General features: G+C 40.0%; 1 long non-coding RNA gene and 1 pseudogene across 2 annotated transcripts in view; one reads left to right on the forward strand and one right to left on the reverse strand.

Annotated features, from left to right (window-relative positions):
- Positions 1-27790, forward strand: part of LOC110069692 (uncharacterized) — a 48518-nt pseudogene that overhangs the window by 14488 nt on the left and 6240 nt on the right. Inside the window, exons 4-28 of the transcript XR_016204501.1 lie at positions 5695-5892; positions 6257-6439; positions 6780-7028; positions 7643-7837; positions 8412-8603; positions 9285-9485; positions 9993-10241; positions 11417-11615; positions 11861-12039; positions 12302-12490; positions 12754-13005; positions 13799-13990; positions 14619-14816; positions 15301-15549; positions 15866-16111; positions 16548-16736; positions 17418-17654; positions 18544-18612; positions 19177-19245; positions 19894-20127; positions 20485-20646; positions 21262-21423; positions 21924-22085; positions 22469-24006; positions 26698-27559. The product of XR_016204501.1 is annotated as an uncharacterized LOC110069692 (transcript). The remainder of the gene's footprint in view (positions 1-5694; positions 5893-6256; positions 6440-6779; positions 7029-7642; positions 7838-8411; positions 8604-9284; positions 9486-9992; positions 10242-11416; positions 11616-11860; positions 12040-12301; positions 12491-12753; positions 13006-13798; positions 13991-14618; positions 14817-15300; positions 15550-15865; positions 16112-16547; positions 16737-17417; positions 17655-18543; positions 18613-19176; positions 19246-19893; positions 20128-20484; positions 20647-21261; positions 21424-21923; positions 22086-22468; positions 24007-26697; positions 27560-27790) is intronic.
- LOC149096481 (uncharacterized) lies at positions 2049-3876 on the reverse strand. The gene is made up of 2 exons (XR_016204452.1): positions 3173-3876; positions 2049-2284 (listed from the first exon to the last, which is right to left on the reverse strand). It is a non-coding gene; the product is annotated as an uncharacterized LOC149096481 (long non-coding RNA).

Raw genomic sequence — 27790 nt, forward strand, 5'->3', positions numbered from 1 at the left:
GTACATGAAGGAGTTGTTTGACTCAAGAAAATAGCTTTTAGCTTCTGAACTTATTAGCTTGCAAAGAAAGTCATGTCTGATAGCACAAAGCCTAGCAGTTCCTTGGGAAATTCTTTGAGGAAATTTAAACTACAGAAGAACTGTGAGAGATTAAATTTTGGGGGGCTAGCGAGAATGACTTTTAGACAAGTACATCACAGTAACAGCTTACCGAGAGGATAGGCCAAAAAACTGGTTTTCATTTCACATTCCACACCGTGCTTATACTTAGTAATACTTTGGGAGATGGTGCAAACCATTCCAGCAGAAGTGAAGAGCACTAATTGTATCTTCAAGTTACAATAGATACAAAAATCTCCAACTTTACACAAGGATATACTATTAACTTTTGATATTTTTGGGGGAGATATGGTAGAGATTTAGGAACTGAGTAAACAAAGGATATACCGGTAATGATTAATTAAAATGCTGTCTTTCTGCTTAAGGAGGCAATAAGAATGTCTCCAAGCACAGGAGACAGTTTTGTTACATGATCAAAATTTCCATTACATTGAAAATGCATGCTCTTTTGTCAATGATCAAATCTATAGGTGGATACATACAACTTCTCCCACTTCATATGAATGTCCTAAATATAATGGGTGACACCTTAGAATGTCTGAAAAATTAACTACCCTGAAAATTGATGCTTGAAGTACAAACAGCCCTATGCATTTTAAGCTTGCTTGCCAAGAGGAGAGGAGTGATGTGAGTAAACAATTGAAAATCTCTTATGTTGTACTTTCTGGTTGTGACTCCAGCAAGTCAAAATTACATAAGACAGAAATACCACTAACAGCTTACTTGTTAGGAGTTCAAGCAAAGTTTCCCAATGATGTATTCTTAAAACACAGGAAACACTATTTTTCAAAGAAATACTTATTACAGTCAAACTCACAAAACCGTGAACACCTAAAATATGTCTGGAATGTTTATTGTGTAATAACCAATCACAAGTGAGATCTCAAACCACACAAACCACAGAACAAGGATGTATTGCATAGGTCACGCAACTATAAATACATGTATAGTTTTGGTTTTTGCTTTGTCCCAAGATACACCCTCTGTCTTTATACATTACTGAAAGTCTAAATAATTGCTATCCTTTTGTATCAAGAACCACATCCAGTATTTAGTTTGTGTACAGTTACTCAAGTGAAGTGATGGTTAATTTGCCACAGCTATAAATAGGGGTGAATAAAAATTTAAAATTTTGGTGGTTTCGCTAACCTTGGTATCATCTTCGGTAAAACTAGCAACTCAATTTATTTTAGCAAACAATTACAATCCCTTGGGCCCAGTGGTTCAGTGATCTAAACACCCTGGAAAGATTGACCATGATAAATGCAAAGGTTTGCTAATTTTGCAATTAGTTGTGGCAAACAGTAAACACCTCACATTTTCCGCTGTTCCTTCCCAAATAAATTTGCACTTGATTCATATACTACAAAATATAATGCAAGACTTCTATTTTCATCAATATCACTTGTCGCTTTTCGTTGTTGTCAAAATTATTATAATGAAACGAAATAATGAAAGTACTGATTTGGATCGTTTGCGCTTGAGTGATTCAACAGCCACTAGTTGTGTTCGCCCAGCACATTGGTTTGTGAAAACAGTTTTCTCACGTTAAAAATATCCCAAACCCTCTTCGCTAGTGTTTAAATAGCCTGTAACAGCAATTGTCTAATTTCTTGCATAACAGAAATAGAGGATTTATTTTGAGACCGGTCACAAAACAAATTTGTTCCATGACCGATAGAAACTTATCTGTTTCTGTGGTTTCTGTGGTTGTAGATCTCGCTCCTGATTGGTTATAACACAATAAACATTCCAGACATATTTTAGGTGTTCACAGTATTGTGAGTTTGACTGTAAGGCTCTCCAATAACTGTATAGGTACCATGCACTTCAATTTTACAATCTTATAACAGTGATTGGCCTTTTTAGGGACTACACATTATAGTACATTGGCCAAAATACAAATAGTCCAAAAACGAAGAACAGTCTAGAAAGTAAATTTAACAAAGCCTGCAATGATTACAGAATGATTAAGCCTTGTTATTGTTTTATTCAAGCAACACATACTTAGTATAAGCTTTTGCTGACAAGGATAGTATAAATCTGGAACGATATTCCCACAGCTCTGGTTACCGTTGTACTCTCTAGCAAAACCTCAACCTGCATGCCTCTTGTAAGATTTGTTTGTCAAATAGAACCAATAAATTGTATCCATTCTAGTATTCTGCAAAAACAATATAAGTGGACATAAATAAATAAACAAATTAATTATTCAAAATTATTCCATTAAATTACTGTAACTAACATAATAGCCACCTAATTTGCTATACACTACAACTAGATTCTAACCTGGGACCTACAGAAATTTGATTACCTATGATATTTTGAACTTTAACACCCAACATTTAAGTACATTGTATATGGGAGTAGACTCTTTTTCCTTTATGTTCTAAAGATACTAATTTATGCACTGCATCATTTACTCTGTACTGATGATACTGCTTACAAAATTCCAACAGTTTAGCTGTTCTATATATTTAAATGATTCTGTGGTTATGTTATGAAAGGGCCTGTACGGTCGAATATTCTTTGATGGCCTATGTAATTTAGTAATGTACAAAGATGTTCCGATTTCACTTCCACTTTGCTGGCAATCAAATTGAAAATCGTCAGTGTAAAACGCAGACTGTGGACTGCAGACCGGGGTAAAATGCAGACTGAGAGTAAAATGCAGACTGCAGACTACAGACTTCATAAGTACATATCGATTTATAATAATAGTATCAGGTGCTGATCTTAAACATGATTATTCAGGCTAATTGCAGTGAAAGACTGCACTCCGGTCAGCTGAGTCGCGGTCCGGTTAGACTGAATATCACTCCAGGTAGCCTGGATATCACTTAGGTTAGCCTAAAAAATGCTCCAGTTAGCCTGTTTTCGGTTAGGACTCAATGGTCAGTCTGCATTTTAGTCTGTAGTTTGCGGTCCGCAGTCTGCGTTTTACACAGACCGAATCAAAAATCTAGTGTAAAATAAGCTTACTTACACTGTAAAACTGTAATCAACCCTAAAGCCTACCACTATCAACAATGAAAAATATCAGATGGCTCACCTCTCAATCTTTTCAAGAAAGTACCTATTCTTGTGTCAACATTTCATGGCGTTCAACTTCGAATTTTTTTGTTGCGGATCTTGTTAGACCTTTCGTGAACACATTGCTTATGATCTGACATGTTTCTAATTGAGCATTAATTTTTCCGATACCTAATAAAGAGTAAAAATCACTTGAAACCTAAAAACTCTGATCAAAATGGTTAAATCCGACGTGTTTAGCAGGGTAAAATAAGCTTGCCACGAGCGGCGAATTAATGTCTTGTTCCCAGTGTTCGTCGGCCCCTATCGAGAGGGGAAAATCCGCTGAGTGCAGGCGCAGGGCTACGTGAACGGCTACCATGGGACGATTTGTGTAACGAACGTTCGAAGAGATCTAGATAGAAAAAAGTCGTGGGGGAGGGGGAAGGGGTGGCCTCTTAAGGCTCAATTTTCGTTTTCATTACCACATCACCTAGACTGCGAGCGGTCTCTCTCTTCCTCGAAAATCCATGGGGAAGAAAGTAAGCGTACGAGCGCGACTCATGACTGTGAGCGTCACGTGCGAGCAACGATGCCACGAGCCGCTAGTAGCGCGGACATCGGAAGACGGCTGCTAGCGGCTCGCGGCATCGCCATTCGTCGCTCGCACGTCACGCTCACAGTCACGCTCGCACGCTTACTTGTTTTGCGTTCTTTCCCACGGTTTTCGGTATGGTGTGCGTGGGGCCGCACACACGAGGGATGTGTTCAATACAGAAAAACCCTTTCTCTCTTCTTCTCGCACGTGGATTTATTTAGTGCATACAATTCAGCCCAATAGCCCTTTAAGTTTAATGCTTAGCTTTTTTCGTTTGCATTACAATGTAATCCAACGCCGATGCCGTGCAAGTTGGATTATAAACAACTATTGGTTTAGGTTTTTGTGACATCCGGAATAATCAAGGTCGAGGTAAGTGAAGCTGATGACACTAACCGAGACCTTGATTATTTCGGATATCACAAAAACTGAATCTAATAATTGTTTTATTATACATTGTTTTAAAGAAAATAACGACAAACGCATTATCTCACCGAACACAGTTTATTTTCGACAAGCCATGTTCTTTCTTCGCTGTCCGCAAACTTGACATTGCTCTTGGAAATCATGCATGGCGCGCGCAACAACAACAACAACAACAGCAGCAGCAACCATTTATTTGTACTCACAATTTATAAAATAATTACAATAAACATTAAATTAGTATAGAGTACTGCCTGCCCAAAATAACCATAAGGGCTAAAAAGAATGGGCAGACATTAAGTTACACAGACTATTTATACAGTTATCGGTCGGTAACACACTTACACACACACAAATATAAAGATACAAACAGAATGGAAACTTACAGCGGAACAGAATATATCCTTATGAATTAATTGAAATAATTGTAATATTTTAAGCGCAACGTACAGATTATTCACTGATCTGCTAAAAATAATCTGTAGTTGATAATAATCTGTAGGTTGCGCTGTTTCCCAGAATTAATTGTAGGTTTTTTTAGCCAATGAGAAGACAGATGGTGACTACAATGTATAATAATTTTATTTATTAACAACATCCTAATAAGTAACTGAGGAGCTCCGCTTTTAGGCTTGGCTAAATCTATACATTAGTCCTGCTTCGACAAGGTTTTCTAGTGATTTAAAGTTTTTGTCTGAATATAGGAGATTGGTGTCTTCAACGAAGAGATAAAATTGACGATTTTCAGAGCAAATGAGAACATCAGGGCTGTATCTATAAGGCTGGTTTTTACTAGCGGTATTGCCCAAGTTTCCCATCGCACCGGAATTCATTCTGGTTTCTGTAGCATAAAGTGCCCTAGACTATTTTTGCTGTTAATGCGGACACCCCGGGATATCAAACTCGCCAGTACCCGTTTGTACACCTGGGTGGAAGGAGACACTGTGAGAGTAACGTGTCTTGCCCAACTCAATGTTCACTGTCTCTGAACCCCCCTTCGTGGGGAGGGTACTCTCAGAAAAAATGAGTGGCGGTGTGCTGCCCCGTTCCTAAAACCTTTACCCACTATTGATGACCAAACTCTGCTATTTTACCTATCCAATTTATGACCTGACCAAAAATTCGATACCCTATTTATGACCTGACTCTTTAATCAATACCCTGTTTCAAAACCTACCTTATCACTAGTTACCTAGTTCGACCGACGTTAAAATGCATCGTGAGGGACTTTTGTTGATGGCCTTATCGATGACGATGAAAAAGTAACTTCTTCTAAAAAAACATACCCAGTTCAAGACCAGAGTGCAAAAACCATGCAAACCCTATCTATGACCAAAATGGCCAAAATCGATTCCCCATTTATGACCAAACGGCTTAAAAACGATCCCCTTTGGGGTCGCACATACATATACAGTCTATATAAGGAAGTTCTCCCCCCCCCCCCACCCCCCACCCAGCTGCGACATGTCTTTCTGCGATTTAAAAAGAAAAGATCTTTTTCCGCACGTGAAAACAATGAAGTGATATTTTCCACTTTTTAGGAATCACTTGTGACACAAGCGACTGGCCGCCTCCAAGTAATGGACAGATATCCTCACCTTGTAACAGTCATTCACAGGTGCACTCTCGCACTTATTGCACGGTCACTTGTAATCATGGCTTTAAACTAAGCGGATCTTCAGGCTCTGTTTGCGGTAGTGATGGAGAATGGGCTCCTAGGACGACCGCAAACTGCCAAGGTAGTAAGAAAATCCAAGCTACTGAAATTTTAGGCGCCGGTTCTTGTCAAACCGGCAAAAATACAACTGGACTTAAGATCAACCGGACCTAAGATCAATAAGTAAAAACTTCGCGACAATTCATATCACTCTTCTATCCTTTCTAGATTAAAAATTAGCCAATAACTGACGGACACACAAGCACATAACATGTGAAATATTTTTAGTTTCATATTTGTTGTTAAAATATCATAAAGCGTTGTAAAAAGACTAACAACACCAAAAGTTTGTGATTAGGATTCTCTTTTAGTGAACATTTCATAAGCAAATAAAGTAAACTACGATTTTCTAATATTGTAGTGCTCACTGGTGGTTCTTATTTCAGTTCACGAGTGCCAAGCCTTAAGTGCCCCGGACAATGGCCAAATCAGTCCTGATATTTGTAAAACAAAACCTCTCCATGGTCAAGTATGTTCTTACGGATGTAGCCCAGGCTACGCACGCATTGGGACTAGTTCAAGCACTTGTGACAATGGTTACTGGACGCAAGGTGGATTTTACTGCCAAGGTAAATCTTTAAATAGCTCAGCTTTGATAACTGTAAACTGCCAGCATGCAGCATGTGGTGTAGCATAAAACACACCAGAAGATGAAAGGAAGTGCATTTAGAGCGATTATAGCGAGGACACTAAGACTTGAATCCTACATTGCTTCAAATTAAAGGGAACTGACTTACCGACCAATACTGACGACTGACTGACTGCATTGCTGACTGACTTGACTGCCTGACTGCCAGACTGACTGACTGACTGACTGTCTCACTAATTGTCTCCTGCCCGACTAGCAAGGTCAATGGCTGCATGTCAAGCAACATGCAAATAATTCAGTCGTTGCTTTTCTGTTTGAAGACAACGAAGCACCCTCGTTTGGTGAAACCTGTCCATCTGCACAAAGTGTTTTCGCGGATGAAGGGAAAACCTCAGCCACAGTAATCTGGGGAACTATTACAGCCACAGATAACGATCAGTCTAATGTTACTGTGTCTCCTGAAGTGACGTCACCACACGTCTTTTCTGAGGGAAGTCATACCGTGGTCTACACTGCTACAGATCCATCAGGAAACACGAAACTCTGCTACTTCCATGTAACTGTTCAAGGTTAGGGAAAAAAAATACATCGGCGCTAAATATGTCGTTACGTGAAAGAAAAATGCAATCAATCAACAAAGTCAGATTAGCTGCGTCGGAGAGCTTAAGCTCTCGTTGTTCCCAACGTATTCCAAAAAAAAAAAAAAGAAAAGATGTTCCGTTTTTTAAAATTTATAGTTGAAAATATCTTTAAAGTAGAATTAACTGAAAACAGAATAGGAAAAGATTGGATAACCCTGTCTATTAAAACGCGTGGGTGAGCCATTCTGGTCTAAAGATGACATCACAACGGGTTCTGCCTCTATATAACAAGTGCATTAAAATTAAAAACAAAGTATAATGATAAAAACAGCAACAACAAAACGTTTGTTGCTTTCTTTTTCGTTTCTTTTTATTTTTTTATTTTTTTGTTGTTGTTGTTTGTTTGTTTTTTTTTTCGTTTAGTTTTGTTTTTTGTTTTGTTTGTTTGTGTTTTTTGGGGGAGCGGAAGGAGGGATGGGGGTGGGGGAGCCTAACCAGCACTACCAACAGAGGTTACAAGGTATCAGTCGTTTTCATTAATTAACGTATTGTTAACGTTCAAACCAGGACGGTTAGTTCACCTGGCAACATTTCCTTTCTAGTTCTTCGATGTCCTGTGCTGTTTGCACCAGCAAACGGCAGACTGGAGAATGCGGCCTGTGGAAATGTCTATGGACGTGTCTGCCGCTTAGCGTGTTACAAGGGGTATGAATTGAGGGGATCTATTGAGAGAAAGTGCGACAGGATAGCAGGTACAAATGTGGTACAATGGACAGGAAATACAACTTTTTGTGAGGGTAAGTTACTATGGGCATGTCTTGTCGATTCCGTCATAGTGGCCCGTGAAAGTTCCAGTTTGAATCTCAACATTTTCATCTGTAAATCCTTATTTGAACTTTCGTTGATGCGATGACCTGTGCAACAAAAATATCTGCAGGTTAACGAAAACTCAGCAAATTGTAAAGAATTCAAACGAGTATAGTAAATAATGTGGACCGTTCTGTTAGGATGCATCGTATGGTCAGCCTTTTTTACTTAAAACACAAATGAAAAGCTGTTAAGCCCAACTTTCAGATTTTTCGCAGCTCTCGACGTTTATCTGCTGTTTCTGTAGCATAAAGCGTATCCTCACCAGCCCCCTCCCACCCCCCCCCCCCCCCCCCTCGAACCCACTCATAAGCTTCTGTGAGGTAGCTACAACAATTAATCGGTATCGGTTGATATTCCAGGGTAGATTCACTAAACTTCACACCACCAGGCCTTCACAAAGCCTTTTTTTTTTATTAGCTGTCTTAATCTTATTTTGTTTTGTTTTTTTTTTGTTTTGGTGGTTTTGGTGCTTCTTTCAATTATATGATATTTTTGTCTCAGCTGTTCAATGTCCACCTCTGAATACTTCCGACCACGCCATTCAGTCCGGGTACGGCTGCAGTGGACCAAGCTCTAGCTACAGCACATCCTGCTTTTTCAGTTGCATGTTGGGATACGAGGTTGTAGGGGGATCACAGAAAAGAACTTGTTTGGAAACTGGACAGTGGAGTGGGACCGAACTTCAGTGCCAAGGTAGGTGGAATGATTTCTGTTTGTAAGAAATGCGATTGCTTTCTGTTAACTATTTACACATAAGTCTTTACCAAATACAGTTCAACCTCTCTAATACGGACACTGTAGGGACAGAGCGAAGTTTCTGTAGTAGAGAGGTGTCCGTTTTAAAAGGCCACTATGATGACTTCACTTTTAAGTCTCCACTGACAGTTTAGAGTGTCAAGTAACTAAAATCAGGCCCAAAAGTGACATGTTCTGGTTCTGGTATCGCTGAATGAGAAAGTGTCAATGTTTGTGTAACCGCCGACAGGAAATGGTACACACCGCAAATTATTGACACCTAGTCCTCCACCTGTATGAATTTGTTTCGTAGGACCAAGATTTAGTGTCCGTTGTCCGTTTTAGAGAGGGTCCGAATTATAGAAGTTGTTTTTAGAGGAAATGTACCAGAATTTTGTCGGTAAATAGGAAACGGTCCGTATCAGAGAGGTGTCCGTATGGAGAGGTTCGATTGTACCAAATGAACCGTTTATGAATCTTAAGTTTAACGGCCCGGTGGCAGATCCAGACCTTGAGCTAAGGCGGGGGTGAGGGCGGTTTTGTTTTGCTTACCATGTCGGCTTTCCTACCTTCTGTGATTTTTTCTTTGTTTAGGCTTCATTATAACTGACATATAAGTACTCTTTTCTTGACTGTCAGCAATCACCTGTCCTCCAATTACCATTTCATCGGAAGGACTAGACATCACCCCCTCATTCTGTACCAATGGAAGTGCTGTCATTCATTATGCAACGGATTGCCGATTCACGTGTAAGAGCGGATATCAACACCATGGGCCTGGTCTGAAGACTTGTAACCAGCAGAAGACCTGGTCTCCATTGGGAAATCCGTGGTGCAAAGGTGAGTTAGCAACTTCGAAAGTTCTTTTAGGACATGGTAACAACTATTACACGGACAAATAAGAAAAAATGCTTTTCACGCTTCATATGTGCCTTATATTGAAGATTGAAGAAATATGATTTGACAAGCAGGGTTTAAAGCAAATGACGTTTGAATTAAAGAGTGAACATTGAAGAAATGACCTTGAAAGTTCTTTTCCAGGGAATTAAAAAAAAAAATGAAAATAAGATTTTTTGGTTTCAACGAAAAGAAAACAACAACAACGACAACAACGACAACAACAACTGTAGATGTTGTTGTAAAGGTAAGTAAGTAAAGTAATTCCTCATTTAACATCCTTATTTTTTGTTCCTGTTCTTTGTTATAATGATTAGGGCTTTGCCACTCTTATTGTTATCACAATTATGATGAAAAGTGCTTAAAGGCCAGTTGTCAATGCGCATGTATGACAAGTTTGTGTACTTTCTTATTTTTGTTGGTAAAACCCAATATTCTTTTCGTTTATAGATGTCTCAGCACCAGTATTCTCAAACTGTCCATCAGATATTGTAGCCAACGCTGACAGAGGTACAACGTCGACACAGGTCACGTGGTCTCATCCTACAGCTGCAGACAACTCTGGTTTCATTTCCAACATAACACACTATGGGAAACAGCCTGGGGACACATTCCCCGCTGGAGAACATAACATCCGGTACTTGGCCTCAGACAAAACGGGGAACATTGCCGAATGCAAATTTAAAGTTTTTGTTTTAGGTAACTGCCTAGAGATGGTAGCTGACATACTTTTGGATAATCTTTAGGCGCTTTCTAGTCGACCAAAAATTCCAGTCTGAAAGTCCCGAAAATTCGAATGGTGAATTGGACAGCATTTTCGGAATTTCCCGGTTAACCGGACAACCTCACGAGGGACAATCAAATTTTCCTCGTGTAATTGTCGAGTTTTCGATTGAATTCTTTGTATTTCGGAAATGTAACAAATTTCAAATTTTCCAAAAACGTCTGCGGGAAATTTCCGTACCACTCATCCACATTTCCAAAGTTCTGCAATGCTTAGTGATAGAAAAACGCTCTTTATTTACCATATTTACTTTGCTAGCAAGAGCGCTTCTGATCGAACGTCAAAAATATCAGCTCTAAATACTGAAAGGGCATGGTAACTTTAATTAACGATGGTATCCCAAAAAATTTGAGTTCGAATTGAAAAAAAAAATGTAATTTTGTTTCACATAGGCTTCAAATGTCCAAATTTTACAAAAGACGTATGGGGTACCACTAAGATTTTTCTTTTTTTTTTTTGCCTTTGATTTTATCATATGCCATGCAATCACTCATTTTATACCAAGCAAAACATGAAAACCATTCGTATCGTTATTATTCGTCCCCGGAAAGGGAGTGTATTCTACAAACTTTTATAGCGGGAGGCTTCGACCCGAGGGTCAATCCCTTACCTTTTTGTATACCATTTTGAGAGAAAAGGTACTCCTCTCGTATACCTTTAACTGAAAAAAGTTGTCCCTTCACATACTTTCATAACCAGCCCGTATTATAAATAAATAGCCAAAAAAAAAAAAAAAAAAAACCCTTTTGCCATTTTCATGTAGTGCTTAACAGTAACATGTAGTCATACAGCCATAAGGTGTGTCTGTATGTACGAAATATCCTAATTAAAGTATGACAGATTTCCTTAGCCTTTCATATACTTCAGCTTGTTAAAACCTTACCCTTTTATATACCTGAAGCCTGAAAAGGTACCCTTTCGGGCCGAGCCTCCCCGTATAGGCCTTTACAGGGAGTACACCCCCCCCCCTCCCCCCGGGCTCGTTCGGCAATTTCTATTTTAATGAGCTTAATTATAAATATCCTGAAATATGTCTAGACACTAGAAAGAAGTATCGTTCTGAAACTCGAATTTGGTTACCTCCTGCTAGTTGTGCGATGCCTGCCTAGATTGTATGCTCCAGCTGGAGGTTCCTTACAGTGTACCAAAGACAATCAGTATGGATCAGAATGTTCCTTCGCTTGCCAGAATGGCCACACCATGAGTGGCTCTGACCGCAGGGTCTGCGAGAAAGATCTGGTTACTTCGTTGGGTGTCTGGACGGGAAATGAGACAAAATGTGAACGTATGTAAAATAGGATTAGAGTTGGTGTCAGAACCCACACTTTCGTGAACTTGTTTAAGCAACCATCACCATAACACAATGTTTTATCGCCTTTTGAGGGTTGCCAAAATAATAAGCAAAGCTTACACAAACACAATTCTGACTACATTTTGGTAAAAGCAAATGCTTCATTGAGAGTTTTACGAGTTGATCTTGCGCTCCCACTCCACCAAAACTTCTATCACAAAGTATAATACGTCTTTCCTATAGTGGCCTCATCCCCCCTCCACACAGCATACAGTCTGGTTGCGGAGGTGGTTCCCTGTACAACGTGTTTGGTGACAAATGCCTTTTATACTGTGCCCGTGGCTACCACCGGGTTAACGGCTCGACTGAGAGGGTCTGTCAAGCAAATGGCACATGGTCTGGTGAAGAACCTTACTGTCAAGGTAAGTGCATTCATGTCACTGTGTAAACGGGTATTCTCTTCCTAGGAGGTATTTTTGGTCTTGGCGCTGACGGTCCAAAACGATCACAAATGTATAAAATGGGAAAACCGTATTGAACCTTAAAAACCTTTTCTCCTAAGTGACATCATGTTGTGAGTCTACTGCACACTGAAATTGGTTTATAAGGTTAATGTTGATGAGAGGAAATACCGAAAACTTTCACTGAGTATAAATTATTTTTGCTCGTTCTTCTTTTCTCTAGTTGTCCATTGTAAGTCCCTTCAAGCTCCAACGGATGGCCAGGTGACACCAAGCTCTTGCAGAATGTCTCCTGAATACGACACTACATGTCACTTTTCTTGTCCCCAAGGCTACAGGCTAAATGGATGGCCAATTGTGGTATGCCTTAGAGACGGTCAATGGTCACGAAACACCACTACGTTTTGCAGAGGTTGGTTTGCAATAACAATAACAATAACAATGACAATGACAATGACAATGACAACGACAACCACAACGACGTCCATAACGATAACGATAACGATAACGATTACGATTACGATAACGATAACGATAACGATAACAATAAATGGAGGTAGTGAAAAGTTGAATGACCCAGGGATTTACCCAACACTTGAATTTCGGAGTAGAGGGAAATTTTTAATCGGCTTCGTAGTGAAATTTCCCTAATTATTTTCATGTGTTATTACACAGACGTGGAAAGACCTTCGTTTGGTGTTACTTGCCCTAGTGACATCAAGCGCTACGCAGACATAGCGAAAAACTATACCACAATAAACTGGTCCCCCGTGGTTGCCACTGATAACTCTGGCGTGGTAGTCAATGTGACCAATCATGGTGTGCTGACCGGGAACAGGTTCCACGAGGGACGACATGAGGTCATTTACAACGCAAGTGACGCAGCAGGGAATTACAAAATCTGCAAATTTCACGTCACAGTCGAGAGTAAGCTTTTTAGAATTGATACTGAGTTACGATAGATCAGTCCTCCTGTAAAGCAAGTTGGTATTGCTTCCTATTAACCAAGCCTTGAAACAACACATAATAGCTACATTCGTACGAAAGACCTTTTGCAATCTTTTTCCATGCATGTAGATAGCATTTCGATAGCTATCAAAATTGAGCATTATTTTGTCGACGTCTCTTCTTTTGCAGCTTAATGGGAAGGTAGTTAGCTAGCTAGCTAGATAGGTATGATAAACTGTATACGAGCTAAGTGGCTCATCAGGCCGCAGCTTATCCTGGTTTTGGTAGCATGAAGAGTTTATTTGAGTTGTATTTCTACTCCCCGCTGGATGGGATGCCAGTCCATCGCAGGGTTGATTTGAATATATTGTTCTCCTGTGTAGGCGACGAGTCGAAACAGTGTGCCGGTCAATATTGTACCACAATGGTATTTACAGACTTAAGCATTATGTGGTCCCTTTTCCTTCTTTCTTTTCCTTTTTTCATATTTTTTTTATTTTTTTATTTTTTCATTTTTTTTTTAATTAGAAAGAATCGTTTTATGTGTGATTGTTGAGAACGAAGTAATAAATCCGCGGTTAAACTCAACGTTTGACTTTATTTTGACTAGGTAAAACCTCCATGGCGAATACTCGACTTACACTCTCAAAAACCGCGTGGAACTACGTAAAAGTACTTGACATTTGATCCCTGTCACTCATTTCTAAATAAGGTACATGTAACACAATGTCACGCTCTCCTGAACAGAGATGTTTTATGTTTTGTTCTACAGTTTTACGATACCAAACATTGTTTCCTCCACCAAACGGCTTTCTAGTAGAAGGCTGTGACAACAGCTACGGCTCCACATGTCGAATGAGCTGTGACGATGGATATAACTTGCTGGGCTCCGAGATCCTCATCTGCCTTCACAAACCTGGCCACATTACAGGGTACTGGAACGAATCGATTCCGACCTGTGAAAGTGAGCGACAAATAGTTTGTAACCTTTATACCCTCCTTTTTGGCATCAAACTTTACTCTGGTATTCACAGACCTATTTAGATCGGTACTGTGAAGGAGCTATGTCACAGATTTTCATATCTAAGAAACAATAGTCTAAACAGATATAATCATGTTATTTATAACTTCCCCATGCAAAGCTATCCTTTTTGCTTCTTAGTTTATTACCTTCCCGATGATGAGTTACCATTTCCTCAAACAGTTTTCTAGCCTTTTTTGATTAAAAGATGACTTTATATGTTGCAAAATAATACCGAGATAACTCACAGTGAAACAGCACCTTTAAGCATGTGAAGTGATAAAAATCTAATTTTGGTGACAGTACCAATAACGAGGTGACGAGAGTAAAGAAAACCATCAACTAAGTGATATTGTCAAGATTTACCATCGAATGGCAATAGAAAGTATTAACGGTTTTAACTTGGAAATGAAATAAAAAGGCTAATGAGTCCATTGGATTGAGCATTTCAGAGTTTCCGCATAAACTGTTGTCATTCGAGAAACATCATTAACATCAGTGCGGTTGTAGGTATAACACAAGACATAGACACAATTGTTTATTTAATTCTTATTTACTAATTTTCTTTCAGTACGTTCCTGTCCTTCTCTAAGTGCGCCTCAGTATGGTTTCATTTACCCACACATGTGTACGTTTTCCCCAGTCAGCGGAACTGTCTGCTATTTTGAATGCAGACATGGTTTCCTTGGGAACGGTGCAACTACCGAGATTCTTTGTGGGAATGATGGAAACTGGAACAAAAATGAATCTTCAATTTTGCAATGCCTTGGTAACCGCTTTGTAAATTATCATATATATTGTTCCGAATATGTGTTACAGTGTATATCACCTGAGGTAATAAATTAGACAGTATCACTTTCAATCTTGCGTATCGTTTGTAACTGCATATAAGTGGGGACTGGTCATTCTTTTTCGCTTGGTTGTAAAAACATGTTATTTCCGTCCATTGTGTCCTCTACCATAAGCTTCGGTGAAAAGTTAGTACGATGACTACGTGGCCAGATGTTGACATTTGTTATGGATGTGTGGGACGTCTAAAGCATTTGTTTATTATAACAAATATTTAGCGATACTTTCCATCGGTAAAGTGACATTTAAATCAAACTATTTCTATATTATTTAAACTGCCGGGCTACGATGATCTGTCAAGGAAGAGGGCGCGTCTTTTCCGATCTCATATATCATAATGTGCTTTTGTATTGATTGCTTTTGTATTGATTGCTTTTGTATTGACTGCTTTTGTATTCTCATAGATCTTACCCCACCAGTGTTCATCAGTTGTCCTTCAGATATTCGCGCAAGCATCAATATAAATTCTACAGCATTGGTTAATTGGACCGAGCCTGTCGCTCTGGACAACAGCGATCTGGCACCACAAGTAACCGTTTTTCCAGCAGGAATCAGCCCACCACACAACTTTAACAAAACTACTCTTGTTGTCTACACTGCAAGAGATTCAAGTGGGAAAGAGGAAGAGTGCTCGTTTAAAGTGGTGTTGGAAGGTGAGTCCAAAATGGATGGTGCCAAGTTAAATTATGCCAAATTGATTTTCGAACTGTTGCTTGTCGTGGTGACATTATGCCTTACTCTCCGTCTGAGTTAAAGGATGGAAAATTGTAGTCCTGCACTCGGTCCCCTGCCAGTAATCTCACCTGGGCCTAGGAGTGAAGACCGATGACTCTCTCCTCCTTCTCCACTGTCACTGTGTGGTGTCAGAATTATCGCGAAAATGGCTGGTAGAGCTATGTCCATGTAATAGCATTTGCTATGAAGATAGAGTCTTTTCTTCACACGACTCCTTATGTATTTTCATCGCAGATAATGAAGGCCCCCAGGTTGTATATTGTCCCCCAGACCAGGAAATTACTGCTACGCAGATGACAACAATAGTGACGTGGAACGAACCTCAGTTTAAAGACAACAGCGATAGTCCATTGGTAATCACATGCAGTCATCAAAGCGGGACTGAGTTTTACTGGGGGACATGGAATGTACATTGTACAGCCTACGATGACAATCCAGATAACGACCCAGCTGTTTGCCAGTTTACAATCACGGTTAAGCGTAAGTAACAAGTAGACAAACATAACAGCTTATAGACCTAACTTTCACAAATTAATTAGAAAAAGAAAACATCTGAAACTTGTCTAAACGTTCCGTGCCACATGCAAGTACCGCTCAGTAGCTTAAACTAGCCAAAATCTTTGCTTTTAAAGTTAAGCTCGACTTCCTGTTTGTCGCGTACTGTTTTACTCCCTTTATGTACTAATACTTGATAAATTACGGTGTCCTCGTCGGAATTCTATCAATTTACACCCTAATTGCCTGTATCAGTGCTATGCACAATACATTTTCCTGATGGCGACATTGTGATGAACGAAACGATTATCAACGGTTCTCTCTCTTTTTGTAACAAAACTAACAATTAATGTCGAAAAGTACTCTTGAGAGCAACTCGTCAAAACGAATGTTAAATTCGTAATTTTCGTTACTCGTACAGCGACAGAGTGCAGTGACCTGCCTCCTCCCAAAGAAGGCGCAAAGGCTTGTGACGATTGGATGTTTGGATCGTTCTGTTCCCCTTTTTGTAACAACAAGTCAGACTTTGCTCAGCCTTTGCTTTCGCCTATGTGGGTTTGTGGAGCATCAGGAACTTGGAACCCAACCAATCGTTTTCCAGACTGCACAAGTGAGTAAATAATTGTTTGCATTTTTCCTTTTGCACTACCATTCCTCGACTTCTTTTCGCGATCGCTTATCTTTAACTAGGGGGCATTTTAATGTGACAACAAACTGTCAACTGTGATAATTGCTTTGACATGCAAGTGTACCCAAAATTTTCTGATATAATTGTTTTCCTCCTTTGCTAGTTGCTATTTTGATATTCTTTTTGTCGCTAACTTTACGTTGTTGGTACATTCTTTCATCGTTATTTTTTTTAATTTTTTTAATTTTTTTACCGTTTTGGAATCATGTATTGATTATTGTTATTTGCTAATGACATAACAATGTAGTGTTATCCAAGATGAGGGATCAAATTAGTGATGTCTTCTATTAAAGCAAAATTAAATCTCAACGTGGAGGGTTTCCACGGGCCCGAAGTTCGTGGTTCTACTTGAGTTTACACGCTTATGCTATGAATCCTTTACCATGGTCTACAAAAGTGCATAAAGTGAAAAAAACTAACTGCTGTCAATATTTTATCATGCAAATTTTGTTGATTTCAGATCTCAGCTGCTATCAGTTCAAATAAAACGTGATATGTTCAACTGACAATCACAAATTTTACCTATACCCTGCCATCAGTTTAAGTAAACCTCTTAAAATGTAAGGAAGAACCAATTCGTTTTGTCCATCAACCCTTTTGTAGAAGTATACCACCCCAACGATGTCAGGATGGCAATTGATTTGCACTACTACTATGGTGACTGTGCCACACCAGAAGCCCAGGCGCAAATAAAGCAGAACTTCATCCAACTGTTAAACGAGTCTTTCTTCAAAGAGGTCTGTCAGGATCCAGCACTTAAAGACAAGTGCAAGGCAGAAAATGTGAAAGTCACATGCTCTGCGGTAGATTTTGTTATTAACAGGAGAAAACGTTCAGCAGGTATGACAGCATTTGACAAAACTCATATTTAAGAAACCAGGGCCGGGTTGTTCGAAAGCCGGTTAACGCTAATCCAGGATTAAAAGTTAACCGAAGTAACAATTTTTCTTCTTCAGAAATGTTTTTCACTGCTTATTTTTTTTGTGTGTGTGTAGTTTGAAATTACTCAAGCTCAATACTGAAGGACAAACAATATAAACAGAAAACCTCACCGAAAATGTACAAAAATGAAATCAAAATTCTCGCTAATCCTGAGTTAGCTTAATCAGGCTTTGAACAACCCGGCCCAGAAAAAAAGAAAAAATCATCGGGTGGAATAGTGGAAATGCTGTAGGAACACGAGCCTTAGGCAAGTGTTTCCATGTTCTACCGAGTGAGAGAAGTGCAGCTTTGAGCGCAAGCTTTCTCACAGGATATTTTCAATTAGATCTTAAGGTTGCACTTTGTAAATTTGGAAGTGTTGAATACTTTAATTGCCTTTCGAAAAATGGTTTATTTACAAAATTGTTTACGGGCAGACGGGCAGACGGACAGACGGACAGACGGACAGACGGACAGACGGACAGACAGACAGGTGGATAAACATATAGATGGACAGCTGAACAGATGGACAGTCGAACAGACAGACAGACAGACAGACTGACGAACAGAGGGACAGACAGACGGACAGATGGATAGACGAAAAGACGGACAGACGTACAGCTACTTTGTTTGGACGCTTCTAGTCTTACAGCCTTGTACACTTACACTCAAAGTTGCACAACCCACAGTTGTTAACTAAAAATGCAATCCAGGGTCCACCTTCAGTATAACTACCAATAGCACATAAGTCGTCTAATTTCAATTCCCCAAAATTGTAATCTCCATGTTCACGCCATTTATTTTCCAGACGATGTCAGTCGCCACACCCAAACTCAACGATCAATTCCAAGAGCCACTTATTTTCTGGATATCGTTGGTAGGTTGATGATGCTATGTGTAGCTTTCATCGCAAGTGCTCTCCTCTAAATCATAGTTACACCCTCTCCCAAAACAACAACAACAACAACAATCCTAACTTGGGCGCTGCTCACTTCAAGACCAACTTCTTTTATTGCACTAGTATGGAAAGGAAATATACTTCTGACTGGAAAAACCACGGATGCGAAGAAATTAACCGTGCACGCATCAAAAACGCCAAAAGCTAACTGAAATTGGGATGTGGAACAACAGCTGGGTGAAAAATCTGTCCGTACGTCCACTTGCTCCCAAGAGAACTGAGTGACTGAGAGACTCACAGACCGACGGACGGAGTAACCGCCCGACTGACGGACTGACGGACTGGCAGACAACCACTTTGTCAGACCACTCATGATCTTACATTCTCGTATACTTACACTGGCAATTGTACAGAAAAACTAAGAGTGTTATCCAGGGTCTATCGTCAGATTAATTAACATTACAACATAAGCCCGAATTTTCATTCTGTTTACGCTTATTTTGTTTATCTATTTATTTATTTTTTTATTTATTTATTTTCCAGGCGACGTCGGTCATCACAGCCGAACTCGACGATCAATTCCACGAACCACAATTACTCTAGATGTAATTGGTAGGTTAATAATATTATCTTAATTGTTAGCACTTTGGAACAATGTAAAATCTAAAAATACCTAAGGGGCTGTTTGTGTAGCCTATAGTCAAGAGTTTAACTCCACAACTGGCAGTATAACAGGTGAAAAAAAAAAAAATTGCCCCAAAACCATAGTAACAAAGTCCACTTTTTGAGGCACCCTGCTAAAGTGTTTCACCGACTTTTCCCTCACTTTGCAGCAGTTTAATGCTAAAAAGTCAAATATATTTTTTTTACTAGTCATAGTGTTATAAAAAAAAATAAAGCCACAGAAAATTGACAACTTCAAAGCAGCAACCCATAACTCCGATTTCCGTAGCATGAATTGAATACAACTATCTGTATGCTAGTCTGCTTGGTTGTCATAAAGCATCCGGTTGTCCTTAACCACCCTTACCTAAATTACACGCTTGAGCAGAGCAAAGAACTGTGAGAAAAAGAGGACATTTCTTGCCTAATAGTCACGCTAAAATCCTTTCTCCCCATATTAACCATAAAGCAACGACATGGGAAACGGGATACGAAGTCAAGACTCCAAATGATCAATGCGACAACTTAACCTATTATTATCGAGTCTCCGTGAAATAATAATATTTTTTTTTCTGTCTTTTTGTTCAACTCTTGTAGTGGACCTTGATGGTATTGAAGCAAATGACACCAAAGAAGGCGAGATAACGATTGGCGAGGAAGGCATGAAAATTGCAAAAGACATCAGTAGCCGGATAAAAGCTGCAGTTGACAACGGCAATCTCAGTCTGACCATCAATGGCACTAAGTTCGAAGCTGATAAAGATTCATTCAACATCTCAGAGCCTAAAGAATTTTGTACAAAGGGACAAGCATTTAAAGAAGGATATTGCCGTGAGCATATTTCCTAAAATTAACATTCATTATTAATTTAATCGCAGTTTCGAGCCAAAAGACTCGGGAATAAAAAAAAATCCTATGAACAAATGCCTCATTTGAAAGTGGGCTGCAGGATAAAGTTTTAGGTTTTAGTTTTTTAGATTTAAGGTTTAGCCTTTAGCCATTTCTCATGAAGTACCTGAAACGTTTCCTGCTAGTTAATTACGCATAAAGCAGAGCCAGAGCCATTTTCCCTCAAATTCTCTCAGTTATAACTGCAAAGACCTTATTAGTTTACCGCTGAGGTGAGTTGAATTTGCATGTTTTACGTTCATAGAAACTTAACTGCATCTTTGTCTCTGTGATCTACAGTAAACTGCACACTGGGGACTTACTTAAACAGTGCTACCGGAAAGTGCGAGGACTGTCCTATCGGATCATACCAAGAGCTCAGTGCACAGGAGGAGTGTTTGATGTGTCCACCGGGTACTTCAACAACTGAATCCAGAACAGAGAATAGCTCCAACTGCTTAGGTAACAGACCCCTTTAATAAGACTGACGAGACATAAGTTTCTCTTTGAGCCATTGACACTAGCAGAATTCTGTCTTGGATTTACTGTAACTACTTATTTAGTATTCTAAAACGGATGAACAACCTATAAACCTTGGCTACATAGCTATAGCAAAGCAAACATAAAACAAATTACCCAAAAACTGAGACACATTTCGTTTAGATAACATTCTTCTAATTTTGAAAATCGTAACTTGTGTGCCCTCTCCTTGTTATCATTTTTTTTTTCCACCGAATGTACAAGCCCCATGTTTGAAAGAGGAAGAGGGCGAGATAAAAGTGAACGGTTTTCCTTTTAAATAGAGGCACCCCTAAAGGAAAAAGAGAAAGGCTAGCTTTTTTTTTAAATTTTTTTGTAGGGTCCGGGACGAGGGGGGTTGGGGTGGGAGGGGGGGGGGGGAGGAGGGGACTGTAGGTAGGGTGTCCAAAAACTTTCTCGAGAAATGGGAGCTTCTGTAATCACGTTACTCTTAAGCCCTTGAGATACGATTTAATTTATATCGTGGTGGAATGATGGGCACAACCTCTACAATTAAACATTAATGGTAGCCCTTTTGACTGTTTGTTTTCATGGAAGCTCTCTGCAAACGTGGCTCTTACTCACCCACCGGAATGGAGCCTTGTTTTCTTTGCGAAAAGGGTCATTATCAAACCATGGAGGGCCAAAGCTCATGCTTAGAATGCAGTCGGAACAAGACAACTTCCGCCAAGGGATCCAACAGCTCTATGCAATGTGGAGGTATGTATTTAAAAGACATTCCACGTGTGTGATGCATCAGGTATTACTCCCAAAGAGGCGCAGAACTCTGATGTCTAGCTAAGTGAACTTTAGATAAGGACGTTCTAGTTCTTTTTTGTAGCATGCAACATTACCTTGTTTTCATTTGCACGACATGGACACAGTGTCGTCCTTTAACAGGGAATCTTAAAGCCTGTTGGCTACTATCAAGTTGTTAGGGCAAGCTGAGAAAAAATGCCTGTGACGAGCCGGAAACATACCTAGTAACTTCATGCAAAAGAAACCCAAGTTGAGGACAGCCTACAGCCACCTCCTTTAAACCAAAGCATTTTGCTAGCAGTGCATCTAGTTTTCATAGATATAGTGTAACTGTCGAGAGCGATGAGACTATTCATAAATTTAAATTACGGTTTTGCATAATTTTGTTTCCAATTTATTTGAAAATCTTCACTCGTATGGCTTACATCTTACATGTTGTTTTGATTAATTATTTTTCACAGCACCGTGCGCGGCTGGATCTTTTTCTTCAACCGGACTGGCTCCATGTTCTTTGTGCGATCGACGCTCTTTTCAGCCACGTAATGAGAGTACTGTGTGTTATTCATGCCCGGGAACAACTATAACACTAAAACCCGGATCAAAGAACCCAGAAGATTGCATAGGTTAGTGGTCTTACTGAGAAATTGCCAGCTACATGTACCCTTTGTATGCATGATATGAAATTCGTTGAGGAACTTTACGGCATAAAACTAATTTAATTGCACTGAGACCTCATAATAGGAACAGAAAAGACAAACCCGTCCTAAAAGATCCAGAATCAAATCAAAACTAATGCTTTTGAAGCGTGATCAGTTGTCAACCTGGTGTTAATCAAGTGTCCCTAAGCGCCCTTCACTCATTTCAACTGGACTGTGTGGGTTTTTTTTTTTTTTTTTTCTTTTTTTGCTATTTTTTTGTTCGTTTGTTTTATTTTTATTTGTTTGCCCCACTTAAGCAAAACTGGAAACTGACACTATTTTTTTTCCTGGACTTTCATTTGCTCCAGAAATTGACGAGTGCGATTCCAACCCTTGCATCAACAACTCCACGTGCACCGACCTCATCGGCGATTTCCTGTGCTCCTGTCAATCTGGGTACACTGGGAAACAGTGTGATTCTGATATTGATGATTGTACAGATCAGCCATGCTTTAACAGTGGCACATGTCAAGACCTGCTCAACAACTACACCTGCTCCTGTGCACAAGGTTTCCGAGGCTTCAACTGCGAGGAGGATATAGATGAGTGTGTTTCATGGCCGTGTGCTAACAATGCCTCGTGCGAAAATCTCCCTGGTGGTTACCAGTGCCAGTGTGAACCTGGTTACACGGGAAGTCTGTGTGATACGGAAATTGATGAATGTCTGTTATCTCCGTGTCAAAATGGAGCTACTTGCAGGGACAAAATAAACAACTACGAGTGTCTCTGTCCAGTGGGATTCCAAGGCAACGACTGCGAAGAAAATATCGATGACTGCGCGAGTGACCCCTGTCAGAACGGGGCCAACTGCCGTGATAAAATTGACAGTTACCAATGCATTTGTCTTGCAGGTTTTAACGGATCCCATTGTGAGCACAATATTGACGAATGCGCTGGCGCAGATTGCGAAAACAACGGTACATGTTTGGATCAAGTTAATGGGTTTTATTGTATCTGCGAGTCTGGATTCTCCGGGTCAGCCTGCGAGTTCAACATCGATGAATGTATTTCCAACCCATGTCAAAATCAAGCCAGCTGCGTGGATATGGTTAATGGCTATCGCTGTGACTGTCGCGATGGCTTTGATGGACTGCACTGTGAAAACAACATAGATGACTGTGCATCGAGTCCTTGCTCAAACAATGGGTCGTGTCACGACGGGGTGAACAACTTTACCTGCGTGTGCCCGCAGGGTGTCACTGGTAAACTCTGCGATGTGGACATCGACTACTGCGCCTCGATGCCTTGCTTGAACAATGGAACATGCTCTGATGGCATTACTTCCTTCACTTGCCAGTGTCCAGATGGTTTTAAAGGAAATCAGTGTCAGATCAATATTGACGACTGTAAAAATATCACTTGCTTAAACAATGGCACTTGCATTGACGGCATAGATGAGTATAAGTGCACTTGTGTTGACGGGTTTGCAGGTATCAGCTGCGAAATAAACATAGACGACTGTGGGCAGAATCCATGTATAAACGATGGAACTTGTGATGATCTGATAAATGACTATCGTTGTACCTGCAAGAAGGGTTATACAGGAAAAAACTGTAGCACTGACATCGATGAGTGTTCCAGCTCTCCATGCTACAATAATGCTACTTGTATCGACAAAGTGGACAGCTACACTTGTTCCTGTGTTGATGGATTTAGCGGACCACACTGTGAAGTTGACATCGATGACTGTGTGGTAAATTCTTGTGGTAATGGATCCACGTGTAGGGACGGAATAAACAGCTACACTTGCGACTGTGCGCCAGGATTTCTGGGCGATGATTGTGCAGTGGAAATTGATGAGTGCGCGTCTTTCCCTTGTTTCTATGGTGGGACATGCCATGATCAGGTAATTAACCAGTGTTGAGCAGCATGCAGCTCTCATTTGCACGTCACGACACCTTTCAGCTTTGGTCCTCGTCTGACAAAAAAATATATTTTAACTTTGTAAAAAGGAAGGTGTGATACCGTACTCTTATCTTTTTCTCAGCTCGTGAGCGGGTGGAATTCAATAAATCCTGCAATCTGATTGGTTCCTGTAGCGGGCGGAATAAATCTCATTTGGACCACCACAGCGGGCGGAATCCGTCCTATTGTTCTATTTTCGTGAGCGAATTAGCGGTAATCGTCAATCTTTCGCCCATTTTACACTTCCATAGACGATTAATCAACGCCAGTTTATCTCTATTCGCCTTTAAATTGCAAGGAAAGTCACCGTAACTAAATTCAATTGAATTTTTTGAAGTTGTGCGAGTTTGTTTGGCTGTTTGTAGTTCGGCGCTGTAATGGCGCGTAATCTTGCTGTGAATATCTCTCTATACAATTTTAAGTAAAAAATGAATCAATTTCAGTTCAGTTTACAGGGCTCAAAATATTTTTCGGACCGTGGCCGGTCATGTTGACCGGCCAAAGTAATTTTAGCTTGGTCACGTCTCGTTTCTGACCGGTCAAGATATTAACAAAAAAATTAAATAATGTTGACCTAATTAAACCCACAGATATAATTTGTTTCTTCCAGTCGTTGCTGGATCGTTTAAAGATTGGCCTACTACAAGTAAAAGCTTAAAACTAACCAAAGATAGCTTGGCAGGGCTCAGCAGCTCAACGAAGTGGCACGCTCTCTGTGGAATTCTTGCCACCTGCCAAAGAAAAATTATTGAACGGATGCACATAAGATGAAACTTCGAATTTTTCGATCGGTATATTGAATTCCATGAGCTGCTGTTTTGATGTTCCACAAAGTATTTATGTCCGTCAAAACCTAAGTGAAACCAAACATGCATCAGCAGATTCTAATTTTGGGCTTCAGAAATAACTGAGTAAAGAAATATAGCCGAAGAAGAAATTCCTGTTTCCTTGATTCTCATCCGTGCAAACCCACAACAAATCATCGCGTTACTACGAATACGGCTACAGTTGCACAACAAGTGTTGGGAGGTTTCTTAATGATGTGAGTAAAATTAAGTTCTAAAGTGTAAACCATAAAAATCTAAACTCTGTTGTAGTCATATTAGAGAGAGGTTTTGTTCACGAAAAACTAATGACTATCATTCGGTAGATTTTACCAAGCAACGAGTTGAGAGTGTCTCAAATTTCATTCGCGAACAAAAATAACTTTACAGATACTAATATAAAGGCCTTCGGCTTTTTTGTTGGCACATAACTTCGTCGGTTTTGTAACAGTGACTTCAATCGGTTGGTTCTAAGTTAGATACTGGTTTCGTGCTCAATGTTACATTGTACGGCTTGATGGAAACGAAGCAGACTGCAAATAAGTGTTTTGATGTCCCGGAGTCCCATAGTGTCTAAGCTGGAAACAACTTGACAATCAAGCGAAAAGTCTTGTTTTGGCGTCTTGTTCGTCGATTTTTGTGCAGAGAAAGTGAAAGAAACGACAAATATCTTGACATCTGTAGAGCGATACCTTTGAAATGCATGTGTATACGCCAACAAAGAGAGGTTCCCTGTGACAAAAGTGTCACAGTTAGGCAAATCGAAAATCGAAAAGCTGAATCTGATCGGATTCTTTGTCTACGGAAAATTTTTGCTGTTCGAAAGGCTAAATAGTTTTGAATTCTGAATTGAAAACCTCTACCGTCCTAAAAGGTGAAAATGTTTTTCGAATGGATTGCGGTAGTTGTTCGAACGGCTGAATATTTTTCTGAACGGATAACACCAGCCGTTCGAATGGCATTCCTATCGATCTAGAACGCATAACAAACAGTAAGCGATCGATTTTTAGCCGTTGAACAGATACCCATTGATGTATGTTTTCGTGTGAGAGGCCAAAATAAAAAAAGAGACTAACAATCTAAGATTTACAGTTGGGGATTTGATTTTTCATTCAAGAATGAACAACGTGACCGTCTCAACATGACTGGTGAGTGAAGTTTTTGGCCGGTCAAGTCACCATTCTGGCCGGACATTGTCCGTTGACCGGCCGTTACATGGAGATAAACTTTACTTCCTTGATCGTTGCTGTATTTGAGAGAATTTCTGTGGAATACACTTAACGAATTTACTCGCTCTCTGCTACTCAATTTACCGTGACGGTAGAAAAGTCTGATTTCGAGTGATTCCCAACGTTTGAGGAAAGTGTTTTGAAGTACAATTTCAAACTTTGCAAGAAATTTCAAACCAGAAAAACGATTTTGGCTGGAATTTTAAAGTTCGGGCTCGAAAATGTTGCCCTCAGCTGCGGCCTCGGGCAGCATTTTTAAGACCTCGGTCACAGTTTTTCACTATACGGCCCTCCCAGCCGACCAATACCATATAATTCTTTTTTTAATAGTTTCATTTAGCTTTAAGGTATTATGTTTAACGCAGTTCAAACGGTTTCTTTAAAACACATACAGAGTGATTAAACCTGTTCTGAAATAAGCGAATTATCGTCCTAATTTGTATTCCTATCTCCCAAGCTCAACCGTTAGAGTGCGTGACCTGTATCCAGGCGTGCGTAAGTTCGAATCCCATCAGGTCCCCCATGTTTTCGCTGTCCAAGACTGATTTCATCTGAATTGTCATCATTGTTATTCCGCAGATTAATGGCTTCGTTTGTGTCTGCCCCGATGGATTTACAGGTTTGCAGTGCCAAGAAAACATTGACGACTGCAAATCCAATCCGTGTGAAAATGATGGCGTGTGCTCAGATCTGGTTTCAAATTACACCTGTTCTTGTCAGCTGGGTTTCAACGGTTATAACTGTGAAAACCGTATTGACTACTGCAGAACAGCCAACTGCAGCCAGCATGGCATCTGTGTTAACTCTCGCACTGATTTTCACTGCAACTGCAGAAGTGGATACTTCGGTAAATACTGCGAGCTTGAAATAGACGAGTGTTCGGCAAGGCCTTGTTTCAACAACGCAACTTGCCATGATGCCGTCAATAATTTTACTTGCTCCTGCGCTGACGGGTATACAGGCAGGTTATGCGAGAACAATATTGACGACTGTGTTAATAATAGCTGCCAGAACAATGCTACTTGCGTCGACCATACTCTAGGTTACTCCTGTCGGTGCTCGGAAGGCTACAATGGAACATACTGTGAAATGGAGATCGACGAATGTGCATCAAACCCCTGCGATAACAATGGATCTTGCGTCGATCTGACACCGGGATATAAATGCAGTTGCCCAGATCAGTTTATTGGTGTAGACTGCGAAAACCCTAAAGACTTCTGCCTGTCAACACCTTGCCAAAATGGAGGAACGTGCAACTCTGATAACTCTACATGGAGCTTCACTTGTTCGTGCAAACCTGGCTTCACTGGAGCCACATGTGAAGAAAACATTGATGACTGTGTCTCGGGTCCTTGCATGCTAAACTCTTATTGCCAGGATCTGGAGAATGATTACAGTTGTGAGTGCTACCCTTCATACTCTGGAGACTCCTGCAACATATGTAAGTAGCAAAGTATTTTTTTAATGCAATTGTTTGATCCGCTTATAAAGCGTAGGGATGCAATTATATTAGCAATATCCTATGCCGTATATTATGCGTTTCTGGTGAAAACAAACTGTTACAATGTGTAATTCGTACATATATGACTCCATTTAGCAGTGCACCTTAGATTTTCGGAAGGCCAAGGAAGTAATTTTCCCACAGTTTCCATGTAGTTAGCAACCCAGAGAG

This window comes from Orbicella faveolata, unplaced genomic scaffold, assembly GCF_042242905.1.
Source record: "Orbicella faveolata isolate gen_17 unplaced genomic scaffold, um_ofav_v1 contig_48, whole genome shotgun sequence".
Lineage (NCBI taxonomy): Eukaryota > Metazoa > Cnidaria > Anthozoa > Scleractinia > Merulinidae > Orbicella > Orbicella faveolata.